This window comes from Gobio gobio (assembly GCF_949357685.1).
Source record: "Gobio gobio genome assembly, chromosome: 15".
NCBI lineage: Eukaryota > Metazoa > Chordata > Actinopteri > Cypriniformes > Gobionidae > Gobio > Gobio gobio.
In genome coordinates, this window is record NC_137108.1 from 3,138,950 (window position 1) to 3,159,880 (window position 20,931).

The 20,931-nt window shown below is 37.7% G+C and overlaps 1 protein-coding gene across 1 annotated transcript in view; it reads left to right on the top strand.

Moving 5' to 3' along the window:
• grik3 (glutamate ionotropic receptor kainate type subunit 3) overlaps window positions 1-20,931 on the top strand; it is a 219,594-nt gene that overhangs the window by 44,597 nt on the left and 154,066 nt on the right. The window lies entirely within an intron of this gene.

Consider the following 20,931-nt stretch of genomic DNA (forward strand, 5'->3'; position numbering starts at 1 on the left):
GCACAGCATTGTGTTTTAATCTCAATATATCTGCAAATCCAGTCTCGACCTGTATCTTGTTTACAAACGAATCCGCGGTTAAATGACGCTAACAAACGCAATGTCTTCTGCATCCTATTACGTCAGTGGTCGACATATTCTGAGATCTCGCGTTTTCTGGGCCAGGTGTCTATGAAAGCTTTTCTTTGACTAACAAGGAAGTTTTCAGCTCTGAAACTTACAGGATATTCTTATATCACGATCAACTTTTATATACCAAAGGCTCAAAAGAAAGTTGATTTCTCAATTCATTACCCCTTTAAATGTTATACTAGTTAAAAAAGTAGCAGTATTTTCTTTTCACAAAGTGTAAGTAGTTGCACCTCAGTGTAGTGTAGTATATTTTAAAACAATTTATAACAATATTCAGTGCATATGATTACATTTATTAAAATCATAAATGGATGCTGTCTTATTGGGACATTACTTATCCCTCCCCTAAACATACCACACTTTATTCACACTATTAAATACCCGTTAGACACTTTATCGTCATTTTTTGAATATATTTGTTATTTTTATTTAGGAGGCAGTGGTGGGCGGAGTTAGTGTAAGCAGCCTCTGCCAACAAGGCTGCTTTCTACACGCTGTAAATAAACACTGATGGAAAATGAATTGGCACTGAGCTCATCTATTTTCATTATGACATGCAAGACAAAAAAATGATTTTGGAGATAATTGCATTATGCTTTCTTTTGTTGTGTTGTCAATTAATCACATAATGCTAAACTGGCCATGATGTGCTGTAAAACACTGGGACACTTGTCATTCATGGTGTTGCATTAGTGCAAAAACAGAACATATAACGATTTTAGGTCACACTTTAGTTTAGGGTCCATTTCTCATTATTAACTATGACTTTTGCCTCAGTAAACTCCTAATCACTGCTTATTAATAGTTAGTAAGGTAGTTAAGTTTAAGATTAAGGGATGTAGAATATGGTCATGCAGAATAAGGCATTAATATGTGCTTTATAAGTACTAATAAACAGACAATATCATAGTAATATTCATGATAATAAGACACTAAATAGTGAGAATTGGACCCTAAACTAAAGTGTTTCCAGATTTGTTATTCATTAAGTATTTGTGATTCCTGTGCATTGACGTAACTCGCTGTGTAACCACCGTAGTGCAATGCATCACTGGAGAAAGAAACAAACTAGTCTCAACTCTTTCCCAGAACTGTAGTAACACGGGTCGTTTCAACCACGTCCGTTCAGCATTATAGGGCTGGCGTTAATGTCGTGATGAAGCGATTCGAGAGAATGTCAGATTATTCTAGCTCAATTACACAAACAACAGAAAGCCTTTAATCACGTTATGCAGTATGTGATCGTCACACTCTTCACTCCCGTGTTTATGTCGTTCATTCAGTCTCATTTCTGTGATGAATATGGGATCTGAGGACTATTGAGATCCCTGTCATTTTGCTTTATATGATTGAGTCATTGCAGGTTCCCTCTTACGTCATTTACACATTTATGCACATTCTTCAAAAACAGTGTTGATTGTTGACATGCTAAAATATATAGAATGAAATGTGAAATCTGTTTCATGCCCAAGAGCATGATCTATTTAAGTCCACATGACATGCACACAATACCACGTTGAGAGTTGAGTCCAAAACCTAGACTATTGTTTTGGGAACTGGCAAATCATTGAATTAATGTTAGTAATGATGGATATTGCGGCTAACAATGCTTTTGGGAAACCAGCCCAACACAGCAACACTAACTGAGGGAGTTTGGGGCGTGGCCATATGTTTGTTGACTAATGACAGCTTGCTTAGAAATTGCACTCTTTATTAATTAAAGCGTATGTGAATATGCACTTTTTAGACTGTCTATCAAGTAATAAAGCACTTATGTTGCTTTTAAATCGATAAGACGTGTGCTATTGAGGTAGAGAGCTCAACGTAAAGCAAGTCTGAGCTCTAGCAGCTCAATGGACAGAGCAGGCTCAGCAGAATAAGGCTTCTCTTCAGCGTCATAAGCAGGAATAGACCTGACCACTACCAGCCAATGACACCTTTGAGACTCGTACAGGACAAATAGATCATTGTTCCCCTGGCAAGCAGAAGATGGCATTTGCTAATCAGAAAGTCATCTGCCTGTGGGATGAGCATCAATTAAGGCACTTACGCAGCTAATGATCAGAGGAAAAAAAACCCTAATGGGTCTATTTAAGGGTGGGATCTCACCTCTATCTGTCCAGCGCAGCGTGTGCACGCTTGTGGAGAATGCTAATTTCATTTTGGTGTAGAAAAGTCTTCTCGGTCGACCAAGGTCGTCACCACCTGTTACCTTAATCAACCTCATGGTGGGATAGTAGCTTGCGGTTTTCTGTCTAACAATTAAGCCTTAATAAATCCAGTAGATGGTTATTTCAGAGTGTGAAAGTCAACATGAAACAAGCAATTCAATGGTTCGTTCATCTAGAAATCAAAATGCTGTCATTATTTACTCAATGAAATGTTGTTCCAAACCCCTCTGATGTTTTTCATCTAACTGCAGTTGCTGAGCTCCAAAAAATAATACAATGTACCATAAAGATATGAAACATGGAGTCTGTACAGCTCATGTGATTTAAGTTTTCGAAAATCAATGCAATCAATGCAATATATATATACAGTATATTTGGGCTGGGTATTGACACAAATTTCACAATTCGATTAGATTTCGATTCACAAGCTTTCGATTTGATTTTCGATTAATTTAGATTAAATTCAATATCGATTATTTTGGATATGTATCAGGTATAATACATGGAAAATTTTCTCAAGGAAAACAAATTTCTGAACTAATGTTGTAAACTATGGGAGTCAATTAATACTACATTAGCCTACTAATATTGATGGTACAAATGAACAGATTTGTATACAAACACTTAAATAACACTAAATTATGTTTTTTTAATAATAATAAAGTTATAATATTAACTTTACAATTACATAATCATAATTCTACTCCAATTCGTTTTTTGAAATATAAACATTTAAATGGTGGCTGTCATAAAAACTTGCCAGATTTATTTGTACATACATGCATTAAATATTGAAGAACATTGACAATGAATATCCTATGTAATGTGGTGCATATATTTAGCAAAATGCTCCTCTCTAGAGTACATTTTTCTAGCTGACTAACGAGTTTATGGACACTGGATATGGTTTTCCTGAGGTAAATGTGACGTTACATGACATCGTTTACAAGCCGCTTTACTGACGTCTTTCTGCGGTTGAAACACTGATTGAGCGATTCTATGTGACATGATACTGATTTCGGTAAGTTGTCCTGTATCTTTAACACACTTTCAGAAGCTCGTTCATGTTTATTTCGTGCTGTTACTGGTATAAGGCGGAAGAGAAGATCCGTTCATCTGCCGGTTCTCTTGAGCTGAGCTGAGCCAGAGCGATCTCACGCCACAGTGCCAAAGCTGTATATGTTTTTGAATTTCGTAAAAAAATAGACGTAATTTGAAATCTGAGATATTGTTTCATATCAATAGTAATAAAGCACACAGATTATTGCGATTTATTGGATGGGAGGCGTGCTATAATGTTTATTTCATTCATTAACTGAAAACAGAATGACTAATCGATTCTTGGGATTTAAGAATCGATATTGTTTTGTAAAAGTTAGAATCGATTGAAATCGAGAAATCGATATTTTTTACCCAGCCCTAATAGCTGTATATATATATATGCATTTTTCTCGTGGCTACTGTCGTGGCTGAGAGTTTGAGAAAAAATTATAATTTTATAATGTTTCATACAGCTGTGGTCCGCCAGTCAAAAATGCTCCCGATGCAGATACACTATATTGCCCAAAGTTTTGGTACGCCTGCCTTTTACATGCACATGAACTTTAATGACATCCCATTCGTAATCCGTAGGGTTTAATATGGAGTCGGCCCACCCTTTGCAGCTCTAACAGGCTTTCCTCAAGGTTTAGGAGTGTGTTTATGGGGATTCTTCTAGAAGCTCATTTGTGAGGTCAGGCACTGATGTTGGACGAGAAGGCCTGGCTCTCAGTCTCCGCTCTAATTCATCCCAAAGGTGTTCTATTGGGTTGAGGACAGGACTCAAGTTCCTCCACACCAAACTCGCTTATCCGTGTCTTTATGGAGCGACGCTTTGTGCACTGGTCATGTTGGGACAGGAAGGGGCCGTCCACAAACTGTTCCCACAAAGTTGGGAGCATGAAATTGTCCAAAATGTCTTGGTGAAGCATTAAGAGTTCCTTTCACTGGAACTAACCCCTGAAAAACAACCGAACCCCATAATCCCCCCTCCACCAAACTTTACACTTGGCACAATGCAGTCAATCAAGTCCCGTTCTCCTGGCAACCGCCAAACCCAGACTCGTCCATGGGATTGTCAGACAGAGAAGCGTGATTGGTCACTCAGAAAACACGTCTCCACTGCTCTAGAGTCCACTGGCGGCGCACTTTACCCCACTGCATCCCACGCTTTGCATTGCACTTGGTGATGTGCGGCTTGGATGAGCTGCTCGGCCATGGAAACCCATTCCATGAAGCTCTACACACTGTTCTTGAGCTCATCTGAAGGCCACAGAAGTTTGGGGGTCTGGAGGTCTTGACTCTGCAGAAAGATGCCGACTTCTGTGACCCTCAGCATGCGCTGACCCCGCTCTGTGGCTGAGCTCCTGTTGTTCCCTATCGCTTCCACTTTGTTATAACGTGCTTGATTTATACACCTGTGGCCATGAAGTGATTGAACACCTGAATTCAATGATTTGAAGGGGTGTCCCAATACATTTGGCAATATAGTGTACTTTGGTACTTTAAAGTGAATATTGTCTCAAATTAAGAGATGGAGCTCATTTGGCGGACACTTTGACTTAAACTGAATTCAAGCTATACACATTTTCATCAGTTTTTGCACAAACCCACCACCTTGCCATTGCTAACACCTCACTATACTGATTGATCTACAGGTATGATATTAATGGTTAATATTACTTTCCTCCATCTGCATGACTCTTGATTAAATACCGTATTTTCCAGAATATAAGCCATGTCTTTTAATAACCCGAAACTTGCAGCAAAGCAACTTATGTAATGCAATTAACGTCACAAAATGTGTGTCAAAGTGCATACATTTGTTTTCAAGCTGAGTGAAAGAGGTACACGAGCCCAAGTGTGTGTGTGTGTATAGCGAGTTTCTTTTACTTTGGGGTGAAATGTGACAGTTTCTCATAAGCCCTATTAGGAAACTAAACTGGGTCAGTTGACTTTGGAGTTGCGTCAAAGCGGCGGGTGGGAATCTTGTCAGATGCGGGATGGTCACCGCATGTAGACATTGACCCAGACTGACATTATCACACTCGGCTCACCGCTGTCTCTGGCTGTTCGATCGCCACCCCGGCTCAGAGTGACCCTGCTGACAGGCCACCTTATTCAACACCTGCTTTCTGCAGCATCCCTGCAGCTCTCAATTACTCAGAGGACATTAAATCTTACAAAGCATTTAAGTAAAAGACACGTTCAATCTGGGAAAAAATAGGCAGTGTTTTCGCTCAGCCATCAGGCGCATCTCTCTCGATGTGACATGACACACAGATGTGAGGCCGGGACTCGCTGAAGGCGAGATGGTGATATTAGGGGTTTCCTCTTTAGGAACACGCCGCTGTGTTTCAGGACAGACCTGCCAAAGGGGGCGACTTACCCACAGCTAGGGGTTAATTGCACCACTGGGGAAAAATGCCTTCTTTGATTCGGTGCACAGTTGATTGGGTGGTTGGTGACAGGCCGCGCTGCGTGTTGCGGGAAAGGGAGCGATGTCTGGAGGAGAAGAAGGCCGCTGAGAGCATGAGCTGAAAATAAGTCGAGCTGACAGGAAACGCTCCTCCTTTTGGAGGCAATTTCACATTTGTATCCTCTTTGACTTACTAAGCTGTTATTAAAGTGAGAAAAGGGGGCAGCTGTTCTTCCATTGACGACCGTTCCTGTTTGACGGCGTGACTGACGGCTAGAGACTAGAATCGCAGCCCTGTTTGCTTAATTGATAGAGAAGAAGAAGAAGAAGAAGAAGAAGAAGAAGGATTGGAAAGAACTGAGGGAAGGGATAAGAAAACAGCCTGTGGGTATTTCTTCATGCACATCCATTGCGTGTTCGGCCAACTTGTTCAAAGATAGATCTCGTATTTCGTAAATATTAAGCATGAGCTGCACTTTTCTGTTTCTTTTGTGGACAAGATACAGCATCATTTTGTTTCACATTTAATTATGCTATTCGTTTTAACAACATCATTTCAGAGTTAAAGGCGACTTTCATCTCGGGCCTGATCTGTTGCTAATGTAGATTTGACAAATATACAGTTTTATACTCATTCACAAGCTAGACATTTTTGAAATAAAACTGACTGGCGTAGTAACTGATTACATGTAATCTGGATTACGTAATCAGACTCCAAAAATGAAGTACTTGTAATTCGATTTTATCACGTTTAGTACTCAGTAGTTAATCACTGGATTTACATAAATCATTTCACGTTTCCTCAACATCGCATATCCAGTGGTGTAAAGTAACGAATTACAAATGCTCTCGTTACTGTAATCGAGTAGTTTTTCTCAGGAATTGTACTTTATTGAGTAGTTTAAAACTGTGTACTTTTGGTTGAGTACATTTTAAGTGTACAGAATGGCTGTCATAAATGTTACCAGATTATTGGTTGCTTTCTCAAATGTTACATGGGTGTATTTTTAGTGCTAGCAGTCAAAAATAAAACTTGAAATATTGTTGGTGATCTCTTGTTTTTTTCTTCTTACTGAGAATCATCCATAAAAGAGTAAGCTACATGTTTAATTTGCAGGGTATAAGGTGGAATAACATTCATAGCATACTCACTACTCTTGAGTACTTTTAAAAGGGCTACTTTTTACTCCTACTTTGAGTAGTATTCAGGACAGGTACTTTTACTCTACTAGCACTACATTTTTTGACAAGTAACAGTACTTTTACTTGAGTATGCTTTCTCAGTACTCTTTCCACCACTGTGCATATCTGATCAACTTATTTAACCATGCATGAATGTATTTGGAAGGTTTTTGTCTTTCTAAAACATTTACGCATTTGGTAGACGCTTTTATCCAAAGCGACTTACATTGCATTCACGGTACACATTTTACATTTTGTCAGTTCTTGCTTTCCCTGGGAATCGAACCCATGACCATGGCGTTGCTAGCGCAATGCTCTACCGTTCGAGCTACAGGAAAGCACATTCAAATGTACAAAATCATATTCACATGCAGCGATTCCCTAACTATTTTAGGGAGCTTTGACCTGATATATTTACTTGAAGTACAAATTAATTAGTAACAAGTTAGGTAAATAATAAAATGAAGTCAATACAAATAAATAATAAAATTAAGTTCACGGTTCTCTGATGTCGGTTAATGTTCACATGACATGCCGGCAAACAAATAATATATGTTTAAAAAATTTTTAAGTAGTGTTTTATTTATTTATGTTAATTAATTAATTACTTAATTGCTTTTCATTAAACTCAGTGTGGGAAACCCCGCCCATAAGCCCATAATATAATATTTAATGCACTTCATATACAAAGAGTTGGAATATAATTTCTTTCTCTTTGAATTTTTAATGTCAATATAGTCCAAGATTATTCTACTCAAATTAGTGTGATAGACAAGTTAGGTCAAAGTAATCTAAAAGTAATCCAAAAGTAATAACTATAATTTTTGTAGTGTAATTGTCATTACAATTTGTAAGTAATCTACCAGCTCTGGCTATCTGTGTGGTTACATTATTCAAACACTGATCAGACTTCATTATACGCAGAACAATGGATGTAATGTACGATTGTCAGATTCAGGTTCATCTGTTTCTGATCAAAACAAACGTGCTTTTAGCACCACTCACTGGATATTCCACTTGAAAGTATTGCGAAAAAGTGCAGAAAGCCACATTTTGATGTCTGGTCTCTCTGGTGTACGTCTTTTGGATTTGTACACTCGTTTTATTGTCCGCCAGGTGGAAATTGTAAATCCAATTGCTTTGAAGAGTAATAGCACAGCTCTCCTCAACAAGCCTCGCAATTCATGATATCTTTCATGTCTGAATCATGCGGCAAAGGATTTGAACAATGATAATAATATTGATCTAGCGAGCGAACGCGATTAATCAACCTGATGCTGATTGCGGTCTTTCTTTGGTTTGCGGCAAAGGATTTGAACAATGAAAATCATATTGACCTAGCGCAGTGTTTCCCAACCTTTTTTCAGTCATGGCACCCTTTGAAAATGTTCTCCATTTTGTGCCCCCCCCTCGCATACGTTACGCTAGGGGTGTAGCGGTACAGATTGCTCACGGTTCGGTTTGTATCACGGTTTTAGGTTCACGGTTTTGGTACGGTTCAGTATTTGCTATGTTCAGGGGAAAAAAAGACTACTGTCAAATAAAAATAAATAAAATAAGAACAAATTATTTAAATACAAGCAGCAGCACAAATAAATACTATTGAGCAAAGATAGGCCTACTAATAAAATAAACTATGCTTTTTAGGTTTTTCAGGTACGTCTAACATTAGTTTTCAGGTACAGAAATTGATCAAATGTAAAATAACATTGCCTATTTGAGTGTATAAATTAAAGATTAATCCTATTAAACTTACAAAAGCTATTCAATCAAGAGCAGTGAGTGATGTCCTTGTCATTTGTTGTTTGACTAAACAGACAGCAGTAAAGGCTACTGCCCCTTTAAGACCTAATGCTCGGATATGCGTCGTCTTTCTCGACTATATTAAGTTTACTTAAGGCAGACTATATCTGCTAGAATACTCATCAATATGGACATGTTGACATACTTTTTGTGTGAGTTTGTCCGTTCAAGAACAGAACTTGAAAGAGAACTCAATATTTGCGCGCTGTGAGACGTGTGCGCGCTTTCGGATGAATGCACAAAGACACATTTTCTCACAGCGCGCGCGACTTCTCATTCGCGCCTTCTGGCACTACACCCGGGTGATGACGGCGAAAATGACTGGTCATATTCGAAAATATGGCAGCACTCGCATGCATTGAACAAAGTTTACAAAGAGAAAATTATTTGAAGAAAAGGTATATATTTGAAGGACTTTTACACGGCACCCCTGCTCTCGGCACTCCGGTTGGGAAACACTGATCTAGCGAGCGAACGCGATTGATCAACCTGATGCTGATCGCGGTCTTTGGTTTGCATCGGTTTCATTCCGGAAAGAGCGTTTGTGGATGTTTATTAGGACTGACATGCACTGACCACATGAACCCAAGCCCGAGCGGGAGCAGCGCTTCTGTCGCGGTCAGATCCCCTCGGCTGTAGGGCGGGCAGTAATTAATTTTCACATTTAACTGGGAGGCAAAACGCTGGTGTCCTGGGACGTGGCGCATGCCACCAACCCACATCCTGGATTCCGGGGATTAGGATAATTAGCCCCCGGAAGATTGCGTAGACAGATGGAGAGGACCCATCCATCCCTCTCTCCCTCCCTCTCTCGCTTTGTCTGTCTTTCTTTGGGCTAAGTAAGGGGTGTTTCCGCAGCAAGCCGAGGCGCAGCACGCGTCTCCTGTACTCGTGTGCTTCTGCAGGAGGCCTGCGACTTCAGACGGGGTTTGTTCATACAGGATGAAAAGATTCACAAGAGTATTGATTGGAATGATATAGTGGGGCTGTTTGCTTGGGAGGTTCATATATGGATCTGAGCAGGCCTTTCATCTTCAGCATGTGTGTGTGTGTGTGTGTGTGTGTGTGTGTGTGTGTGTGTGTGTGTGTGTGTGTGTGTGTGTGTGTGTGTGTGTGTGTGTGTGTGTGTGTGTGTGTGTGTGTGTGTGTGTGTGTGTGTGTGTGTGTGTGTGTGTGTGTGTGTGTGTGTGTGTGTGTGTGTGTTGCATGTTGATTGAAATGCCAGTGTTGTCACAGACAGCCGAAGCAAAGAAGCTCAAAATAATAAGAAGATTACAATAAAGAATAAGTACAGTAGAGTAAAAAAATAAATACATATGTTTCATATGATTTAATCTGATTTATATATGTTTAGTGCTGTCAAAATGTCAGTTTTCTGGGAACCAAACCGAACCTGGGAATGCACTGCTCATGTGGTCAGTCGAATGATGGTCTGCTGTAAATTCATATAAATTCATATTTCATTTAATAATAGGAAATTATTAACTATTTAATCATTTAAATCTCCTAGGAAGATAGGATGTCATTTTAAAAATGTGTAAATGAGCGGAAATAAGTGAATGCAGCCTCTTATTTACATGAGCTAAACATAAAGCTGCTAATTTAACATATACTATAGCGTTAATTACTGCCGTATAATTAACATATCTCGTATAATAACTTTCTCTTTTGAGCGGTAATAAAAGATGATTCTTGTGAATACTTTCCAGCATTTCAGTAATAAAAGTGTAGCCTAGATCTTTAAAACGCAGCAAAGCGCAACCGTATGGTGCTCTGCAGGGGTCAAAAAGGATATAAACAGTGCATTTGTGCATTTTGAAGTGATCACTTTTTGAAAACTCAGAGATGTGGATTAGGATGGCAATTAAATCACCACACGACCTGGTGTTTGTCTAAAAACAAAGGCACACTCTAAAAAACGCTGGGTTAAAAATAACCCAAGTTGGGTTGAAAATGGACTAACCCAGCAATTGGGTTGTTTTAACCCAGTGGTTGGGTTAAATGTTTGCTTAAAACATTCCAATTGCTGGGTTAAAACAACCCAATCGCTGGGTTAAAATAACCCAATTGCTGGGTTAGTCAATTTTCGACCCAACTAACCCAGCATTTTTTAGAGTGTAGGTAATTCAGCCGGGGATTTTTACGAGGGTGGTCGGAGAAAAACACGGACATTCTGGATTCGTATGGCAATAAAATCACAGACTAGCCCATATCAATGATAGAAATTTTGCATTTGAATGAACAATAACACACAGAATTATGCCAAAATGCCTGTCTTGTCAAGTATTCTCATAAGAGCATCTTAAATGAGTTAAATAAGGTCTTTAATGAACGTAAAGAGTTGTGAGGAAATGAGATGTTCGACAGCGGCAGATCTTAAAGTGACAGCAGCCACTAATGATGTCATTAATGTTCATCAAAGGGAACAGAGAAAATACCAGCTTTAATAAGGACTAATCTATATTTATAGATCATATTTATGCAGTGCAGACAGTTTGATAACTTTATTTTATTTCTGTATATTGATTATATATGAAGGCCACAGGTAAATATGACATTTATTATGATGGGTTTATGTGAAGGGTGGTTTTAAGTTCACTTAAATTAAAAGTTATTATTTTTTAAAGCCTAATAAATGTTGACATTGATAGCTTTCAATTGTACTGTACTGTTGAATATCTATAATTAATGTTTTTTTTTAATTAATACAATTTATTTGTTTAATTTTTAGACAATCTTTTATAATATTTAGTTTAAATATGTTTTTTTTTTTAAATAAATCAATGTCATAGAGACATAAGTATCAGTGTTAGTATCAGTGATACTTCATAAAAAGACGCCATCACAACAAATATTTAAAATATACCATCTTTAAGTTGTTTCTACATTAATTGGGAGAGTAACTGAAATTATTACAATATAAAAATATAAAAACTCAGTTGATTTTACTCATGATTAATTACAGAAAAATGTATCGATTGACAGCACTAATATATATACGCTCTAAAAAATGCTGGGTTAAAAACAACCCAAGTTGGGTTGAAAATGGCCTAACCCAGCGATTGGGTTGTTTTAAGCAAACATTTAACCCAACCGCTGGTTTAAAATGACCCATTCAATGGGTTAAAACAACCCAATTGCTGGGTTAGTCCGTTTTCAACCCAACTTGGGTTGGCCAGCATTGTTTAGAGTGTATATATATGTATGTATGTATGTATAGTATATGTGCATGTATTAAAACTGTTGTTACATTTTTACAAGTACTTCCGGTCTAAAGTTTATTATAAAACATGAATGCATTATAATGAATATTTGTATGATGCATTGCACATATCATCTCTAAACTCTAAATGAGGGGAAACTGTTATTTTATATCTTCAAATATGTCTGTGCCATTGTTTTTATTCTAAGGCACGTTTATAAAAGCAACTGGTAAATGAACTGAAGCCTAGCCGTGAACCTGAGCCCAGAAACCGTTCGGTTCTGTGTGTGTTTGAGCGGTGAGATGGACGTCTGGAGTCATCTGGCCGCTCCGCCTTCGGACTCTGTCAGGCCTTTAATGAAAAAGAGAGCGGACTGGTTTTGAACCGCTGATGGAGAAAACAGATTAACTCAGTCCAGGAGTGGTGACATAGACGTGAGCTAACAGAACCACCTCATCCTCGAGCAGGTCAAAGAGGAGAGCAATAAATCCACACTGACCTCCTCAGTGCTGAAAATAACATGAGCTGGGTTCCAGCGGAGCCAGCGCTTTAACACATCAGAGGATGAGAATCACGCGTTCATGCTGTTTACACGACCCTACCGTCTGAATGTTGCAGCAGAAATCCAGACTCATCAGACCAGGACGTTTTTTACGGTCTTCTATTGTCCAGTTTTGGTGATCTGCAGTTGATAGGCGTCAGGAGCGGTGTGTGTTCTGCTGCTGTTGTCCGTCTGCTTCAAGGTCAGACGTGTTGAGATGCCTTGAGACGAGTGCTTATTTGAGTTAAAGGGTTAGTTCAGCCAAAAATGAAATTTCTTCCATTAATGACTCACCCCAATGTTGTTCCACACCCGTAAGATCTCCGTTCATCCTCTGAACACAGTTGAAGATATTTTAGATTTAGTCCGAGGGCTTTCAGTCCTGTGAATGTAAGTGTATGCACACTTTGCTGTCCACGTCCAGAAAGGGAATGAAAACATTATCAAAGTAGTCCATATGTGACATCATTTGGTTAGTTTAGATCTTTTGAAGCGTCGACAATACATTTTGGTCCAAAAATAACAAAAACTAAGACTTTATTAAGCATTGTGTTCTCTTCCTCTGGTATCTGCTATCGCACCAGATAACACGTCACAGCATCTTACGTCAGCAGCGTCACTGTGGCGCGTGAACGCGGATTCAAACTAAACCGGAAGAGAAGACAAAGTAACCTTTTGAGTTAAAGGAACACTCCACTTTTTTTGAAAATAGGCTCATTTTACAAGTCCCCTAGAGTTAAATAGTTGAGTTTTACCATTTTTGAATCCATTCAGCCGATCTTTGTATCTGGCGGTAGCACTTTTAGCATAGCTTAGCATACATCATTGATTTTGATCAGTCCATTAGCATCTCATTCAAAAAATGACCAAAGACACTTCAATATTTTTCCTATTTAAAACTTGACTCTTCTACAGTTACATCGTGTGCTAAGACCAACTAAAAATGAAAAGTTGCGATTTTCTACACCTATATGGCTAAGAACTACTTTCTCATTCCTGCGTAATAGTCACGGATCTTCGCGGCCGTACCATGGCTGCAGCGGCGCAATGATTGGTTGGTATTCTGTGAAACATGGTGGTAGTTACACCTTCGACTTACTATCACAGCCCTTTACAACACAGAACCATGGCTAATCACAGCTAAATCCACAACACAATTTGTCGGCTGCAAGCTTGAAACTTTCTCTGCAACTACACGAACTTAGTGCCGGTTACATTGAAAGTTACCTAGCTGGGCTACTTTCAGGCGCTGTAATATCATTGCCATGGTACGGCCGCGAAGATCCGCGACTATTACGCAGGAATGAGAAAGTAGTTCCTAGCCATATAGGTGTAGAAAATCACAACTTTTCATTTTCAATTGGTCTTAGCACACGATGTAACTGTAGAAGAGTCAAGTTTTAAATAGGAAAAATATTGAAAGTGTCTTTGGTCATTTTTTGAATGAGATGCTAATGGACTGATCAGAATCAATGATGTATGCTAAGCTATGCTAAAAGTGCTACCGCCAGATACAAAGATCGGCTGAATGGATTCAAAAACGGTAAAACTCAACTATTTAACTCTAGAGGACTTGTAAAATGAGCCTATTTTCCAAAAAAGTGGAGTGTTCCTTTAACTCAAAAGGTTATGTTATCGTTGTCTGTAGCCTACAGTGGGCAAACGCATCTGCATTTGTACACCTGTACAGCTGTAATCTCATGAGAAATGCGATACCTGGCAAAGGTTAATGTTGATTGAATAGCTAATGACATCAACTGGACATTTCGCGACCTTTGTTTCCGTGTATGTGATTGGTTTAAGCCTTTTCTGTCGCTGCGAGTGTTAAAAAAAATCGACATCGAAACGAAAAAAAGAAACATCGTTTTTTCGCCACAGCACATTCGCGTTCGGTGTGGAAGCACTCATTACACAAACAGCTGATCAAAAAATAAAACCATCGCGCAAATTGCTCGCGCGTCAAAATCACGTCCAGTGTGAAAGGACCTTTACTGTTGCTTTTCTATCAGCTGAAGCTGTCCGGTCCTCCAGCATCAAACAGACATTTTCACTCACTGGACATTTTCTCTTTCTTCCTTGGAGCTCTTTTGATAGAGCCTGAGCACTGCAGACCGAGAACCGCCCAGAAGAGCTGCGGTTCTGGAGATGCTCTGACCCAGTCGTCTAGTCCAGGGGTTTTCAGACTGGGGTCCGGGGACCCTCAGGGGTCCTCCAGAAGGTTCTAAGGGTCCCCAGAAAATACCAGAGAATAAAAAAGACAAAGCAAAAATGGTTCAAGTCTAACGTTTCATATCTAAAGGTGTCTTGCTGTATACATACTTTCCTGAATTTTAAAATATTATGGATATTTTTCTTACACACACCCATCGATTCGCTTCAGAAGGCCTTTATTAACCCCTGGAGCCGTGTGGAGCACTTTTATGATGGATGGACGCACTTTTTGGGGCTTCAAATTTTGGGCTGCCATTTACTGTCATTATAAAGCTTGGGAGAGCCAGGAGCCATTTTTTTATATATAACTCTGATTGTATTATATATACAATCTAAGATGTAAATTATGGGATCGTTTTCATTTGTGGGTGAACTATCCCTTTAAATATAGCCAATTTAAGTTTGGAAACAATGTCACGCTTACTATTTATCTAACAGTTTTTAATGTTTTTCATACATAAAAAAAAATATATATATATATCAATTGATTTTAGGAAGGGGGTCCCTCATAAAAGGTTCATCATATTGGGGGTCCTTGGCGTCATAAAGTTTGAAACCCCTGGTCTAGCCGTCACAATCTGGCCCTTGTCAAACTCGCTCAAATCCTTACGCTTGCCCATTTTTCCTGCTTCTAACACATCAACTCTGAGGACAAAATGTTCACTTGCTGCCTAATATATCCCACCCACTAACAGGAGATGAAGAGATCATCAGTGTTATTCACTTCACCGGTCATAATATTATGCCTGATCGGTGTATATATATATATATATATATTTGGTAACTTTAGTTTAGGGTCCAATTCTCACTAACTAGTGTTTTATTACCATGCATATTACTAGGATATTGGCTGTTTATTAGAATTAATTTTTACGGTGTTTTCTTGCTTCCAAAAAAAACCAAAACAATTTAAATGGTCAAATTTGAATGTTTTACTCAAATTGTTATGTGTATAATATTATTTGCAATGATAATGCAATGGTAACCCTTTACAATAACAAAAAATGAACAAAAATCTTAGTCAATTTCAACATTTACTAGTACATTATTAAAATCAAAACTTGTATCCGTTAATATTATGAGTAACACTTTATTTTAGGGTCCAATTCTCACTAACTAGTGTCTTATTATCATGCATATTACTGTGCTTTTGGCTGTTTATTAGCACTTATAAAGCAAATATTAATGCCTTATTACCATATTCTACATCCCTTAATCCCCCAATACCCAAACTACTACCTTACTAACTATTAATAAGCAGTAATTATAGGTTTATTAAGACAAAAGTAATAGTGAATATGTGTTCCCCGTTATAAAATGCCACCAAAAAAGCGAACCACTTTGTGTTATTGTTCTTACTGAGGCTTGTCAGTATAAATGATCCACTTTTCTGTCTAACTTCTCCTTCTAAAGAAGATAATTAGCAATTCATTCCCACGACGACTCACTGATTGTGGACTTGTTTTAATCTGTTCGCTCATTGAAGTTAAATTATGGCCATGTTGTGCTAATTCATTCACTTGTTTTAATTTAAAATGAATGAAGGACAAATTTGTGGTTACGATATGTTGTCTGTGGGACTCCGTACACAAGAGTGACTTGCTTTTGGGTGAAGTGACCCTAAGTAAATGGGCTTCTTTTTTGATTTGATTGTGTTTTCGAGCACTGTAAAACTAGAAAAGAAAGAAAGAAACACTCTGTGTTTTTACTAGAACTACACGAGGCGAGATCTCTGGGCTTTCAGCTTCGGGTTTTTGGTGTTTTTCACAAAATGGAGGCCAGTCTGAGAGCAGGTAACAGAGTTAACACCGGAGGCTTTAATCGCACGAGGGGAAAGCAAATCAGCAGGAATAGGAAAAGAAAGCATGATCATGTTGTAAAATGACGCTTAGACGACTGTAATCTTATCCTTTTCTGAGCTGAAATGATGATTTATTGGATTGAAGTTCATTCAGAAGGAAAAATGAGCAGGCTTGCAGTGAGAGACACAGGTTTTTAAAGTCAAGAGATGCATTAAACGTCGTCTTCGTGATACCGGAGTGTTGAGAATTACTACACACAAACAATAGCCGAGCAGGTGTAGACGATATTTCATCCGCCGCTGTCATGTCTCTCAGGAGAAAGCAGTAATGGATGACGTCCATCCCTCACACACCCAGCTCTCGTCACCCGTGGAAGAGAAGCGTGTGTGTTGTTTTCAGAGCTTCAGGAGCCTGACGCTCAGACAGATGGCGCGCTTCAGTTTGTTTAGTTCCTCCTCAGCAGAAAAGCCTGAGAAACAAACCGGGCGATGAACATGCATGTCCTTATGTCAAGATTTGGCTCGTGGGATCATATTGTACGGTTTTCATGAAGTTAGAAGCTGTTTGTGCAGTTAAAAGAATAAGAATGGCTTATTAATTCTGTGTTTTATGAACACAAGTACGCCAGTTCTCTCCAGAACAACATGACCTAGATGTTGCTCAGATGAAAAAATGCCATGTTTACCAGCTACTCATCTTTTGAAAATAACGCCTGTGTTTTATGTGTTCTTGTGTTAGCAAACACGCTTAAATAAGCGCTTATTTTGACAAAACGCTATATGTCTGTGTCCTGATTATTAATATCTGTTAATTAATATCTTTTAATCATGAAGTTGTCGAGGTCTGGTGATGTTAAACATCAAACTCTTTACTATTGATGCTGTAAAATATCATAATTTTAACGTTAAAAGAATATAAAATGCTACAGTAAAAGCCTGTTCATTGATTAAGTTCCCGTAAAATACATACGGGGAAAACTGTAATAGATATAATGGGACATTTCATTTAATTTGACTGTAAAATATTGTTACATTTATGTTTTTTTAGAGCTGTCATCCTAAAATATTCTGTGAAAAAACATAAATTGATATTTCCAGCTCATATTTGATGTTTTTTCATGGAAATAACTTAATTTCTTAGTTTTTTTCTTATCAGTTATGTACATTAGGGTTTTATGGTATATACTATTGCGTTAAATTCATATTTTATAATTTTAGTCATCTGTTATGTTAACATTATTTCAGTTAATGAAACATTTTTTGCTTTAAATATAAGTTTAGTATGTAAAAAAATTACCTTTTTAATATATATATATACACACTCTAAAAAATGCTGGGTTAAAAACAACCCAAGTTGGGTTGAAAATGGACTAACCCAGCAATTGGGTTGTTTTAACCCAGTGAATGGGTTAAATGTTTGCTTAAAACAACCCAATTGCTGGGTTAGTCCATTTTCAACCCAGCATTGTTTAGAGTGTATATATATTATATTATATTTGAATTGCATTTGCCAGTTTTTATTATTCACTAAGCTAGAGGTCATTTTCTGAAGACTCTCTGTTTAAATAAGCGCTTATTTGGACAAAACACTACATGTCTGTGTCCTGATAATTAATATCTCTTAATTAATATCTGTTAATTAATATCTTTTAATCATGAAGTTGTCGAGGTCGAGGTCTGGTGATGTTAAACATCAAACACTTTACTAGTGATGCTGTAAAATATCATAATTTTAACGTTAAAAATATAAAATGCTACAGTAAAAGCCTGTTCATTGATTAATTTCCCATAATATATATACGGGGAAAACTGTAATAGATATAATTGTAAAGTAAAATATTGTTAAATGTATGTTTTTTTAGAGCTGAAAAAGAAAAATGTTCTGTGAAAAAACATAAATTGACATTTCCAGCTCATATTTGATGGGTTTTCATGGAAATAACTTCTTAATTTCTTAGTTTTTTCTTATCAGTTATGTACATTAGGGTTTTATGGTATATATTATAGCATAAAATTATAATTTTATAATTGTAATATGTTATGTCAACATTATTTCAGTTAATTATTTTTTTTTAACTTTAAATATAAGTTTAGTCTGTAAAAATTAAAATGTGCCATTTTTTTACTTTTTATATATATATATATATATATATATATATATATATATATATATATATATATATATATATATATATATATATATATATATATATATATATATATATATATATATATATATATATATATATATACACTCTAAAAAATGCTGGGTTAAAAACAACCCAAGTTGGGTTGAAAATGGACTAACCCAGCAATTGGGTTGTTTTAACCCAGTGAATGGGTCGTTTTAACCCAGCGGTTGGGTTAATTGTTTGCTTAAAACAACCCAATCGCTTGGTTAAAACAACCCAATTGCTGGGTTAGTCAATTTTCAACCCAACTTGGGTTGTTTTTAACCCAGCATTTTTTAGAGTGTATATATATTATATTATATTTGAATTGCATTTGCCAGTTTTCAGTATTCACTAAGCTAGAGGTCATTTTCTGAAGACTCTCTGAATGAACGTCTTTGACAGAGCGGCTGCAGATCGGGCATCATGTGTGTTTTCTTTAATTTGCAAAAAGCTAAACATTTTGTTTTTATTTTGACTGTACACACACAAAAAAAAAAAAAGAAACTTATCAGATTATAATGATGTATAACACTTGCCTGAATGATAAAAAACGACAGAGTTATTTGAGTCGAAGAGAGCCGATCGCTCGAGAGGGTTAAAAATATAAAGACAAAGTTTGAACAGCACTGCCCTGTGGTAGGTGTAGAATAATGTAATGTGTAATAATAATGCATAATCTATAAATACTACAATGTTTTAAATGTTGCATAATGCGTTCTGTTTATTCAGCGTTTATGTAACACTATTCAGATATATATTCATTTGAACATGAAGCAACACTACCAGCTCTGAGATATTTGCCCTAAAATTAATAGTGATAAATTCCGGCTCAATATAACCCTACGGATCAAAAATGTTAACCTAATCCCAGTAGCAGAAGAGAATTACAGGACAGGCGATTCATGACCCTCAGCCATTGCATATTGAGCTGTTGACCACAGAACACAGCGCTCACTGATGCACAGCACACACAACCAGGGCATCCTCCTGTTTGGGCCAAGAATCTGACATGTGTGTGTGTGTGTGTGTGTGTGTGTGTGTGTGTGTGTGTGTGTGTGTGTGTGTGTGTGTGTGTGTGTGTGTCCTGGTAAACCCTACATTATGAGGACAAAATGCCCCCACAATGATGGCAATATCCAAAAATCATGTCCTTGTGGGGAATTTTTTTTTATACATATACAGTATAAAATCATTATGTCTATGGAAATTTCCCATAAAACATGAAAACATTGTGAGTGTGTGTGTGTGTGTGTGTGTGTGTGTGTGTGTGTGTTTGAAAGTTTGTGTGTATAGGTGTGTGTGTGTGTGTGTGTGTGTGTGTGTGTGTGTGTGTGTATGTATGATGTGAGTATGTGAATGTGTGTGTATGTGTATAGGTGTTTGTGTGTATGTATGATGCAAATATGCGAGTGCGTGTGTGTGTGTATAGGTGTGTGTGTGTGTGTGTGTGTATGTATGATGTGAGTATGTGAATGTGTGTGTATGTGTATAGGTGTTTGTGTGTATGTATGATGCAAATATGCGAGTGTGTGTGTGTGTGTGTGTGTGTGTGTATAGGTGTGTGTGTGTGTGTGTGTATGATGTGAGTATGTGAACTAGAGTGTACGTGTATAGGTGTGTGTGTGCATTATGTGAGAGTGTGTGTGTATGTATGATGTGAGTATGTGAATGTGTGTGTATGTGTATAGGCGTTTGTGTGTATGTATGATGCAAATATGCAAGTGTGTGTGTGTGTGTGTGTGTGTGAGAGAGAGAGAGAGAGAGAGAGAGAGAGTGTGTTTGTGGGTGTGTGTGTGTGTATAGGTGTGTGTGTGTGTGTGTGTGTGTGTGTATGATGTGAGTATGTGAACTTGAGTGTATGTGTATTGGTGTGTGTATGTATTATGCGAGTATGTGAATGTGTGCGTGTTTTGTGCTTGTTATTTTGTATTTGTACATTTGTAAATTTGTGTGTGTGTGTGTCTTTGAAAGTTTGTGTGCGTGTGTGAGTGTGTGTGTGTGTGCTTATGTGAATGTGTGTGAGTGTGAGTGTTTGTGCGTATAGGCATGTGTTTGAAAGTTTGTGTGCATGTGTGTGTATGTGTGTATGTATTATGCGAGTATGTGAATGTGTGCGTGTGTGTGCTTGTTATTTTGAATTTGTACATTTGTTAATTTGTGTGTGTGTGTGTCTTTGAAAGTTTGTGTGCGTGTGTGAGTGTGTGTGTGTGTGTGCGTGTGTGAATGTGTGTGAATGTGAGTGTTTGTACGTATAGG